This window comes from Coregonus lavaretus (assembly GCF_964263955.1).
Source record: "Coregonus lavaretus genome assembly, chromosome: 32".
In the NCBI taxonomy this organism is placed as follows: Eukaryota; Metazoa; Chordata; class Actinopteri; order Salmoniformes; family Salmonidae; genus Coregonus; species Coregonus lavaretus.
In genome coordinates, this window is record NC_140019.1 from 22,326,239 (window position 1) to 22,339,105 (window position 12,867).

Sequence of the window (12,867 nt, forward strand, 5' to 3'; positions counted from 1 at the left end):
CAAACAGAAAACCCAAACTCATGGCAGCAGATCCACAAGGTCTGCCATTAGAGGTGACTGTATAGTTTCATTAAGGAAAAGCACCTTTAGTCAATCTGCTTTCTCTGTGAGAGCTTCCCATGTCTGGAACACATGGCCATCAGACACACACAACTGCACCACCTATCACACCTTCACAAGAAACATAAAGACATGGCTAAAGGACAATCAGACTTGTGAACATAATACCTAGCTGTGTATTGCCGGTTTCCATGTTATCTGTTGTCTGTAGCTTGTGAGGTGTGGAAACACTTTGTTGCTTTTATGTATTTAGTTTTGTTGCTTTTTGTGCTATTGTCTGCATGCTACGTGTTGCTTGTCCCATGTTGCTCTGCATGTGCTCACTGCTCACTGCTCTGTCTGTATTGTTATTGTAATCGTTTTTAATAACCTGCCCAGGGACAGAGGTTGAAAATTAGCCAGCTGGCTAAAACCGGCACTTTTACTGAAATGTCCCTGTACAAATAGAAATAAACTCAAACTCAAACATAAATATGAAGACAGGCAGTCTACCAGAGTCCTCTTTGAACTTCAAGAACCCTGCTACAGGTTGAAGATGACTGTCCTCTGTCATACACACACACCAGGGTTTCCGTTAGCCAGCAAATGACATGAAATATCACATTTCAGCGGGCTTTTATGTGCCTTTTACTGAGGAGTGGCTTCCGTCTGGCCACTCTACCATAAAGGCCTGATTGGTGGAGTGCTGCAGAGATGGTTGTCCTTCTGGATGGTTCTCCCATCTCCACAGAGGAACTCTGGAGCTTTGACAGAGTGACCATCAGATTCTTGGTCACCTCCCTGACCAAGGTCCCTCTCCCCCGATTGCTCAGTTTGGCTAGGTGGCCAACCCGGCCAAACTGAGCAATCAGGGGAGAAGGGCCTTGGTCAGGGAGGTGACCAAGAACCCGATGGTCTGAACTCTTTGGCCTGAATGCCAAGCGTCACATTTGGAGGAAACCTGGCACCATCACTACAGAGCATGGGGGTGGCAGCATCATGCTATGGGGATGTTTTTCAGTGGCAGGGACTGGGAGACTAGTCAGGATCAAGGGAAAGATGAACGGAGCAAAGTACAGAGAGATCCTTGATGAAAACCTGCCTCCGGAGTGCTCAGCACTTCAGACTGGGGCGAAGTTTCACCTTCCAACAGGACAACGACCCCAAGCACACAGCCAAGACAACGCAGGAGTGGCTTCAGGACAAGTCTCTGAATGTCCTTGAGTGGCCCAGCCAAAGCCTGGATTTGAACCCGATCTAACATCTCTGGAGAGACCTGAAAATAGCTGTGCAGTGACGCTCCCAATCCAACCTGACAGAGCTTGAGAGGATCTGCAGATAAGAATGGGAGAAACTCCCCAAATACAGGTGTGCCAAGCTTGTAGCGTCATACCCAAGAAGACTAGAGGCTGTAATTGCTGTCAAAGGTGCTTCAACAAAGTACTGAGTATGGGGTATTGTGTGTAGATTGATGATGAAAAAAACCAATTAATCAATTTTAGAAAACGGCTGTAACGTAACAAAATGTGGAAAAAGTCAAGAGGTCTGAATACTTTCCAAATGCACTGTACATCCTGTATGACTATGTAGGCTCCAGACTGCGACCCTTTGACTGGGCTGTGCTAGTTAAATTTTTTATTGGTCGCAACATTGCAAGCCACAAATTATAGCTGGTCACCTCACTAAAAACATGTACTTTTTTGGGAGGCTAAAACCATGCATGCTTGTTTATCCAAGAAACACCAATGTAGATCATTTTCACCGTACAATTCCCATTCAGTCTCAAATCCAACTCTCCTACTCCCTGCTCCATATTCTACACTGAACTAAAATATAAATGATCCATGCAACAATTTCAAAGATTTTACTGAGTTACAGTTCAAATAAGTAAATCACTCAATTGAAATAAATGAATTAGGCCCTAATCTATGGATTTCTCATGATACAGAAACAGAAAAAAAAAGTTGGGCCATGGATCATAAAACCAGTCAGTATCTGGTGACGTCCATTTGTCTCATGTAGTGCGACACATCTCCTGTTGATTGTGGCCTGTGGAATGTTGTCCCACTCCTCTTCAATGGCTGTGTGAAGTTGGTGGATATTGACTGGAACTGGAACACGCTGTTGTACACATCGATCCAGAGCATCCCAAACAGGCTCAATGGGTGACATGTCTGGGGATTATGCAGGACATGGAAGAACTTGGATATTTTCAGCTACCAGGAATTGTGTACAGATCCTTGTGACATGGGGCCATGCATTAAAATGCTGAAACATGTGGTGATGGCGGCGGATGAATGGCACGACAATGGGCCTCAGGATCTTGTCAGGTATCTCTGTGCATTAAATTGCCATTGATAAAATGCAATTGTGTTCGTTGTCCATAGCTTATGCCTGCCCTACCATAACCCCAACGCCACCATGGAGCACTCTGTTCACAATGTTAACTTCAGCAAACCGCTCGTCCACACAACGCCATACACTGCGATTGTGAGGCCGGTTGGACGTATTGCCAAATTCTCTAAAATGACGTAGGAGGTGGCTTATGGTAGAGAAATGAACATTAAATTCTCTGGCAACAGCTCTGTTGGACATTCCTGCAGACAGCATGCCAATTGCACGCTCCCTTAAAACTTGAGACATCTGCAGCATTTTAGAGTGGCCTTTTATTGTCCCCAGCACAAGGTTTTAGAGTGGCCTTTAACTGTCCCAAGCACAAGGTGCACCTGTGTAATGATCATGCTGTTTAATCAGCTTCTTGATATGCCACACCTGTCAGGTGGATGGATTATCTTGGCAAAGGAGAAATGCTCACTAACAGGGATGTAAACAAATTTGTGCACAAAATTTGAGAGAAATACGCTTTTTGTAAGTATGGAATATTTCTGGGACCTTTTATTTCAGCTCATGAAACATGGCACCAACACTTTACATGTTGCATTTATATTTCTGTTCAGTGTATATAATAAGTAAACACAACAAACCACGTCTGTTTCAGAAGCTGACCACTTAGGCTGATCCATCTTTTATTGCCAGTCTGCCACACTTATCACCATCTGGTGAGTGTGGGATTGACCAAGTGGGTGTTGCTCTGAGCCCTGCTCAAGACAACCCTTAAGCCCTCTAAAGAGTGAAAGAAGGGAGGGGAGGGGGAGAAGGAGGGTATACTTCTCTTTGGCATCTGTCTTCCTTCCGCCAAGACAATTAAGCTTTGTTTTTAATTTAATTGAAAATGTTTACGAGAGAGGATGAGCTATAATGTAGATGGCATTCACACTTGACCTTGTCAATGTATATTTACCTCTGAATCAATTCACTGTGCTTCCTGCTGTGGCTTCCTGGAAGCAAAGCCCCCCTCACTCTCCCAAACAAGGTGGGATTGATTTAATTGAGATTGTCAAAATCCCTCCCCTTTACTCAAGGATGAGTCAGAACCAATTGGTGGTGAACAGAAAGGCAAGGGAGCCATCCCTCTATATCTGCCCCACCATACTCCTGCATAATTGTAAAGCCGAATCACCCTTTTCCCTTGAACTTCATCTTCTTTCTTTCAAGTTTTTTTCATCCCCCCTTTCTTCTGTGTGCCAAACTCTCTCATCTTAGCCGCCTATGGTTCAGAGAGTCTCTCAAGGAGGTGAAGTGCATATAATCATGATAATTTGTCAAATTGTGGCTTACATAGGCTGCTAACTACTATATAATTATGATTCATGTCTGGTGGCTGTGTGCTTCAGTCTTTGCAGTTACCATACAAACAGGTTGTTTTTTCCTCTTTATGCATGGTGGTATTGTTTGTTAGATTGGGAAACGTTTCGTCTGTGCAGAGGACCATGAGGCTTAGCAGGTGGCCATGTGTGCCACACAGATAGATGGTTTCGGTCCAAATGGTTGGGGGGAAGTAGATGAGTCATCCCCATTGTGAGGATGTTTGTGTGTATGAGCATACATGTTCACGAAAGTGTGTGTGTGCATGTGCATGTGTTTGTGTGCATAAGTGATGTGTTTGTTTGTTTGCAAGAGACAGACACCTTGAGGGTAACAGCATTGTTTGAGCTTTTTCTGACCTCAAAACAGTTAATCATGTTGGGGTTTGGCCACCACCATAGCTCTTAGACTCCAGGCAATAGACAGAGATGATACAGCTCTCTCACTGCACACTTAATACAACACCATTACACAGTCCCTGTTTGTGCAGAGAGCAGACCATTGACCATGAGGTATTTGAGGCAACATGAAATTGATTAGGATAACGGCAGAATTATTCCAGCACTCTCCATTTCCATTTTAGTTATTTAGCTCTCATTCAGAGCGACTTACAGTTAGTGCATACATTATTTATTTTTTTCATACTGGCCCCCCGTGGGAATCAAACCCACAACCCTGCCGTTGCAAACGCCATGCTCTACCAACTGAGCTACATCCCTGCCGGCCATTCCCCACGACACTGGGCCAATTGTGCGACGCCCCTTGGGTCTCCCAGTCAAGGCCGGCTACGACAGAGCCTGGATTTGAACCAGGATCTCTAGTGGCACAACTAGCACTGCGATGCAGTGCCTTAGACCACTGCGCCACTCGGGAGGTGCCACTCTTGCTTTGACAACTGCTAATGACAAGCTCAATTTAATTGAATAAAGATCCAATAAACATGATCAGATTATTCTCCAACTAACATTATTTAGCATACCACTTCCATTGGTACTTGTCCCAATGACTAGTGCATCTGGCGCAGTCCATTGAGATATGAATTTCCATGACCATCTGTTTCTAATGGCTTGGTCTGAAGTCAGGCCTTAATGGCTACAGACGACTATGCAATGTGAAAAATAAGTAAACATACTACTCCCATCAGTCAAATGACTCATAACCAGTGGGTAACAACTACAAATATTTACTTGATAATAGATAATTTGGTCACAAATTCGTGGAGAATTGAAAAGTCTGAAAATGATCGGACATTGTGGTTTTTGTAGTGGATTCTTTATATGCATATGAAAGAACCTCAAACCAATGGGGTCATAGATGGTGCAGATGGACACAGCATGACACTCCTCTAGACTACATCAAAGAAACTGGAATAATCTTGCTTTTCAAAAGAGAAGAGCATAGAAAACCAATGTGGATTTGTACACAAATAAATGAAACCGTACTACATAAATTATTGAATGGTGGCCATTGCCTGCCATTAAAGCATACGACAAAAGTCCATACCATTACCTTGCAAATTGATTATCTAAAGAAACATGCTAATATGGTCAATAGTTTTGCCTGGCACCATACAGGAGAATGTCAGGAGAATAATATGTGCTTGATTATCTTTATTTTTCATGATACTCTCCTGTCAACATTAATAGTCGAGAAACATTTTTCATTATACTCTCCTGTCAACATTAATATTGGAGAAATATTTTTCATGAAACTCTCCTGTCAACATTAACATTGAATAAACATTTTTCATGATACTCTCCTGTCAACATTAATATTGAAGAAAAAAAATTCATGATACTCTCCTGTCAACATTAATATTGGAGAAACATTTTCATCATACTCTGCTGTCAACATTAATATTGAAGAAAGATTTTTCATGATACTCTACTGTCAACATTAATGTCGGAGAAACATTTTTCAAAGCACAACGGTTGGGAAGTGTCTTTTTGCTGTGGCCCAGATGTGCCCAACAACTGTTTTGACAAGATGAAAGACGACCCCAAACCATATCATTTTGGGTCGGGTTGGGTGCCTCTGTGTCTGTCTGTAGCTAATGTATTTTACTCATAAACAGCTCCTAGGAGCGTTGCAATAGCCTAGTCTGCACAAAGGAAGTGTGTGTGTGTGTGTGTGTGCATCCAAGATGTGAGTCATATTCATATTTCACCCAAAATAGAATGCAGATGAAACTTTGAAATTACAAAGAGAAATTACCCTCCAACTCTTCTGGGGACCTTGTTATGCCCTCATATACATGACCAAAAGTATGTGGACACCTGCTTGTCGAACATCTCATTCCAAAATCATATAGAGTTGGTCCCCCCTTTGCTAATATAACAGCCTCCACTCTTCTGGGAAGGCTTTCCACTAGATGTTGGAACAATGCTGCGGGGACTTCCTTCCATTTAGCCACAAGAGCATTAGTGAGGTCGGGCACAGATGTTTGGCAATTAGGCCGTGCTCACAGTCGGCGTTCCAATTCATCCCAAAGGTGTTCGATGGGGTTGAGGTCAGGGTTCTGTGCAGGCCAGTCAAGTTCTTCCACACCAATCTCGAAGTTGGAAGCACAGAATTGTATAGAATGTAATTGTATGCTGTAGCGTTAAGATTTCCCTTCACTGGAACTAAGGGGCCTAGCCCGAACCATGAAAAACAGCCCCAGACCATTATTACTCCAAACTTTACAGTTGGCACTATGCATTCAGGCAGGTAGTGTTCTCCTTGCATCCGCCAATTCCAGATTCGTCCGTCAGACTGCCAGATGGTGAAGCATGATTCATCACTCCAGAGAACGCGTTTCCACTGCTACAGAGTCCAATGACGGCGAGCTTTACACCACTCCAGCCGACGCTTGGCGCATGGTGATCTTAGGCTTGTGTGTGGCTGCTCGGAACGGTTCTTGCTCTGACGTTGCTTCCAGAGGCAGTTTGGAACTCGGTAGTGAGTGTTGCAACCGCGGACAGATTATTTTTACGCGCTACGTGCTTCAGCACTCAGCGGTCCCGTTCTGTGAGCTTGTGTGGCCTATCACTTTGCGGCTGAGCTGTTGTTGCTCCTAGACGTTTCCACTTCACAACAACAGCACTTACAGTTGACCGGGGCAGCTCTAGTAGGGCAGACATTTGACAAACTAACTTGTTTTAAAGGTGGCATCCTATGACGGTGCCACGTTGAAAGTCACTGAGCTCTTCAGAAAAGGCCATTCTACTGCCAATGTTTGTCTATGGAGATTGCATGGCGGTGTGCTCGATTTTATACACCCGTCAGCAATGGGTGTGGCTGAAATAGCCGAAACTCCACTAATTTGAAGTGGTGTCCACATACTTTTGTATATATAGTATATGTCTTGAATTTTTGTTTTGTGAATACACGATTTCGTCATGAAATTATAAGGAGACTGTTATCTAAAGCAATATAATCTAATAAGGCAAGTAAAAAGGAAGAATACAGCAAGGACTTGTTTGTTTTCAAAGATTACAACAACAGAGTATCACAACAACAGAGCATCACAACAACAGATTATCACAACAACAGATTATCACAACAACAGAGTATCACAACAACAGAGTATCACAACAATGACCATTCATTCTCGACAATAAAGTTTTGTCCCAATACAGTAATAAAAAATTATAAAAAAACGGGGTACCCAATAAAAGTAAAATGTGAGTGCACTCAATTATCTCGGTTCAGTTTCTACCACGATGTACCAGTCAAATGTCCCTCTATAGAGATGAAGCAACGATGATGATCGTAGAATCTGTACATGATGAGCCTCTGTAGATGGCCAAGTAGTTTGTAGAAAATGGCAGGTGGCGCTGGTGCCGTCGAATCAAAAGGGGGGGTACAAAATGCACATGTAGCGATAGCAAATGCAAAATGCTAAACATTCTAAAATCTAAATGATCATCAATCTCAAAATCATACATGCTTATGTCAATATCCTGACTGGTTTTAGATCGTAAATATCATGTACACCTTAGTTATTCATCAAGACAGGCATAGAATTTAGCTAGCATAAAGCTAACTCACCAGGATTCTCTGTTCATAAGCATCAAAGAAAAATATCCAATTACCCTCAGGTTCAGCTCACTCTGATTATCTAAGCATTCGATTCTTCTGTAGTAGTAAATATATACTTTACAACTTTGTTTCCAGTAAGTTATCCAAGTTATCAACGTTCAATATTTCTAGGTTTCTTTCTGCTTCAAAGTTCTCAGTTCGTGGGCGCTCTCTCCAAAGGTAAGAGGGAAAAGAGCGAGATCAGCAGGACAGCAAAAGACTTTCAGACACCAGGGGTCGCCAATAAACTCCCAACCCATAGAATATGTCTAAAGAAGTTAGGGACTGCCTTGTTTTGTGAAAACGTTAGGGAATGTCTAGAATAGCATGGGCTGCAGAAGGATACAGCAGCAGTTTCTAAGATCAGTGTCTACATATTGTCTGTGTGGGAACAACCTCAGAGATGTAAACCTTTGTTCATTGAAGTACTTTTGCTATTAAAATGAGTTATAAGGAGAACGGTATTGAGCAATGTTCCACCTTAAAAACCCTCAAGACTTCCATTTCTCAATGAGTTTTCATTTGAATTCATTTCCAGACCCTACTTAAGTTTACAGATTTGCTGTGATTATGCTATGGGCCAGGAAGTCACTGACATTACTATATTTAATTAACATTTTTAAATTAATAAGACTGAGTTTATGAACTCTTTAGATGAGGAAAAACATCACATTCTGACAACAGTCACTCATAACTTTAATATGACTTGGTTTTGAAAGGATGTCTGACACTATTTGAAAAGGTGACACAGGCTTCAATAGCAGTAGAGTTGAAGGCTGTTTCAGTGCTGCCAGTGTGTGTGAATGTGTCCCTATACACCATATGAGTATGCAAATCACAATCACATGTTAGCATTGAGTATAAGTGGCCTTGCATGACATTTTCATAATGAAACAATGTATTTGTGGTAGTGCTCTCCACAGGGAATTTATTGAACCTAACAGCAAACCCACTGGGATTACATCTCTTTAAAAGCCTTAAAATAAGTTCACCCCAACAAAGACATGGAAATACAGTGCCTTGCAAAAGTATTCAGCCCCCTTGTTGTTTTTCCTATTTTGTTGCATTACAACCTGTAATTTAAATTGATTTTTATTTGGATTTCATGTAATGGACATACACAAAATAGTCCAAATTGGTGAAGTGAAATGAAAAAAATAACTTGTTTCAAAAAATTCTAAAAAAGAAATAACGGAAAAGTGGTGCGTGCATATTGTCACGATCGTCAGGGAGAGACCAAAGCGCAGCGTTGAGGGTGAACATATTTATTAAACGAATGATCACACGATCAAAACAACAGACGATAACGTGATGTCTAACGGTTTCACACAAACCAAATACGAACAAAAACCCACAACCACAAAGGGAAAGACACAGTTTAAATATGGCTCCCAATCAGAGACACCCAGCACCAGCTGACACTCGTTGCCTCTGATTGGGAGTCACTCAGGCCAACATAGAAATACAAACATAGAATGAACACACCCTGGCTCAACATAATGAGTCCCAGAGCCAGGGTGTGACAGTACCCCCCCCTAAAGGCGCGGACTGCGACCGCGCCTCAACTAAACAAAACAGGGGAGGGACCGGGTGGGCACTCCGCCTTGGCGGCGGATCCGGCTCCGGGCCTGATCCCCACTCCTTCTCTAAACCCCCAAAGTACCCCTGGTCCGGTCTGGCCCTGCTGACCGGAGCTGGACTGCACACTGGTGGAGCGGATAGCTTCAGCTCCGTAGTGGAGCAGTTGACCGGGACCTTACCAGGCACCGGTGACCCAGGCACGGGTTGTGCTGGACTGACGACGCGCACCCCTGGCTTGGTGCGTGGAGGAGGAACGGGCCTTACCAGGCTGACGACGCGCACCCCTGGCTTGGTGCGTGGAGGAGGAACGGGCCTTACCAGGCTGACGACTCGCACCCCTGGCTTGGTGCGTGGAGGAGGAACGGGCCTTACCAGGCTGACGACGCACGCCGTAGGCTTGGTGCGTGGAGCAGGGACAGGCCGGGCTGGGCTGGCGACGCACCCCGTAGGCTTGGTGCGGGGAGCAGGAATGGGCCGGACCGGGCTGACGACGCGCACCCCTGACTTGGTGCGGGGAGCAGGAACGGGCCGCGCCGGGCTGACGAAACGCACCCCTGGCTTGGTGCGTGGAGGAGGAACGGGCCTTACCAGGCTGACGACGCACGCCGTAGGCTTGGTGCGTGGAGCAGGGACAGGCCGGGCTGGGCTGGCGACGCACCCCGTAGGCTTGGTGCGGGGAGCAGGAATGGGCCGGACCGGGCTGACGACGCGCACCCCTGACTTGGTGCGGGGAGCAGGAACGGGCCGCGCCGGGCTGACGACTCGCACCACTGACTTGGTGCTAGTGGCAGGAACAGGCCGGACCGTACTGGGAACACACACCACTGGCCCTACGTGGGGATCAGGAACAGGCCGGACCGGACTGGCAACACACGCCAGTACCTCTCGCCGTGCCTCTACATCCTCCTTCCCCCTGGTGACCAGTGACTCCCGTAACCTGGCGGCCTCCTCTGCCAACCCGCTGGACCGCTCTATCGCGGCCTCCTGCTGCCCCGACGTCGTGAGCCCCCCCCTAAAAATGTTCTGGGGGTCTCTCCTCCCCGTGGGCCAGGCCTCTATAGTCCTCGACCATCTCTCGCTCTTCTGCCTCCAACTCCCGCTATTCAGCTCCTCAATAGGCTTGACCCAGTCGAAGCTCTTCCTCCATTGCTCCCAAGTCCACCCTTTCTGCTCCTCACTAGGCTGCTTGGTCCAGTTCTGGTGGGTTTTTCTGTCACGATTGTCAGGGAGAGACCAAAGCGCAGCGTTGAGGGTGAACATATTTATTAAACGAATGATCACACGATCAAAACAACAGACGATAACGTGATGTCTAACGGTTTCACACAAACCAAATACGAACAAAAACCCACAACCACAAAGGGAAAGACACAGTTTAAATATGGCTCCCAATCAGAGACACCCAGCACCAGCTGACACTCGTTGCCTCTGATTGGGAGTCACTCAGGCCAACATAGAAATACAAACATAGAATGAACACACCCTGGCTCAACATAATGAGTCCCAGAGCCAGGGTGTGACACATATGTATTCACCCCCTTTGCTATGAAGCCCCTAAATAAGATCTGATGCAACCAATTACCTTCAGAAGTCACATAATTAGTTAAACAAAGTCCACCTGTGTGCACTCTATGTGTCACATGATCTCAGTATATATACACCTCTTCTGAAAGGCCCCAGAGTCTGCAACACCACTAAGCAAGGGGCACCATGAAGACCAAGGAGCTCTCCAAACAGTTCAGGAACAAAGTTGTGGAGAAGTACAGATCAGGGTTGGGTTATAAAAAAATATCTGAAACTTTGAACATCCAACGGAGCACCATTAAATCCATTATTAAAAAATGTAAAGACTATGGCACCACAACAAACCTGCCAAGAGAGGGCCGCCCACCAAAACTCACGGACATGGCAAGAAGGGCATTAATCAGAGAGGCAACAAAGAGACCAAAAATAACCCTGAAGGAGCTGCAAAGCTCCACAGCAGAGATTGGAGGATTTGTCCATAGGACCACTTTAAGCCGTACACTCCACAGAGCTGGGCTTTACGGAAGAGTGGCCAAATAAAAGCCATTGCTTAAAGAAAAAAATAAGCAAACACGTTTGGTGTTCGCCAAAAGGCATGTGGGAGACTCCCCAAACATATGGAAGAAGGTACTTTGGTCAGATGAGACTAGAATTGAGCTTTTTAGCCATCAAGGAAAACGCTATGTCTGGCGCAAACCCAACACCTCTCATCACCCCGAGAACACCATCCACACAGTGAAGCATGGTGGTGACAGCATCATGCTGTGGGGATGTTTTTCATCTGCAGGAACTGGGAAACTGGTCAGAGTTGAAGGAATGATGGAGGCACTAAATACAGGGAAATACTTGAGGGAAACCTGTTTCAGTCTTCCAGATATTTGAGACTGGGACAGAGGTTCACCTTCCAGCAGGACAATGACCCTAAGCATACTGCTAAAGCAACACTTGAGTGGTTTAAGGGGAACCATTGAAATGTCTTGGAATGGCCTAGTCAAAGCCCAGACCTCAATCCAATTGAGAATCTGTGGTATGACTTAAAGATTGCTGTACACCAGTGGAACCCATCCAACTTGACAAGGAGCTAGAGCAGTTTTGCCTTGAAGAATGGGCAAAAATCCCAGTGGCTATGTGCCAAGCTTATAGAGACATACCCCAAGAGACTTGCAGCTGTAATTGCTGCAAAAGGTGGCTCTACAAAGTATTGACTTGGGGGGGGGGGCACGCTAAAGTTTTCTGTTTTTCTGTCTTATTTCTTGTTTGTTTCACAATAAAAAATATTTTGCATCTTCAAAGTGGTAGGCATATTGTGTAAATCAAATGATACAAACCCCCCAAAAATCCATTTTAATTCCAGGTTGGAAGGCAACAAAATAGGAAAAATGCCAAGGGGGGTGAATACTTTCGCAAGCCACTGTATTTCCACATGTTGGAAATCTGTTCTTGAATAGTACACCTTGATTTAATGTGTTTGTGTCAATGCTCTACAAGGAATTTCTTGAACCTGTAGCAGCCAAGCGCACAAACACTGGATCTTATTAAAAGCCTTTAAATAAGTTTAGTGCAACAAAACAGGGAAATAGTTGCTCACGTCGCAAATAATAACATATGGTTTAAAAAATGCATTGGCTGATTGATTTAAACTGTTGTTGAACAGTACACCGTCACCTGACCCATGATGAGATGAGATGCAGCCTCCGGGTCATGATGATATTTTAAAGGTTGACTATTGGGATTCCGTAGTGCAAACTCTCCTGAGTAGCTACCATTTTAATCATGGGAAGAGCTCAGCAGTTCAGCCGTGCGACATGACGTGGGTTGAGGAATGTATTTTTCACTCAGAAACTGCATGGAGGGTTCTATTGGTCTAATTAATATGAGTAGGATGTAAGAGTATTATCAAAGTACGTCACATCCATTTGGGCATGAAACTGGTGCATGAAGCCAGGATACAGAGGA

The 12,867-nt window shown here is 44.7% G+C and overlaps 1 protein-coding gene across 1 annotated transcript in view; it reads left to right on the forward strand.

Annotated features, from left to right (window-relative positions):
- LOC311107223 (relaxin receptor 1-like) overlaps positions 1 to 12,867 on the forward strand; it is a gene marked incomplete at both ends in the record, with an annotated part of 92,171 nt that overhangs the window by 40,659 nt on the left and 38,645 nt on the right. The gene's annotated exons all lie outside the window — the stretch shown is intronic.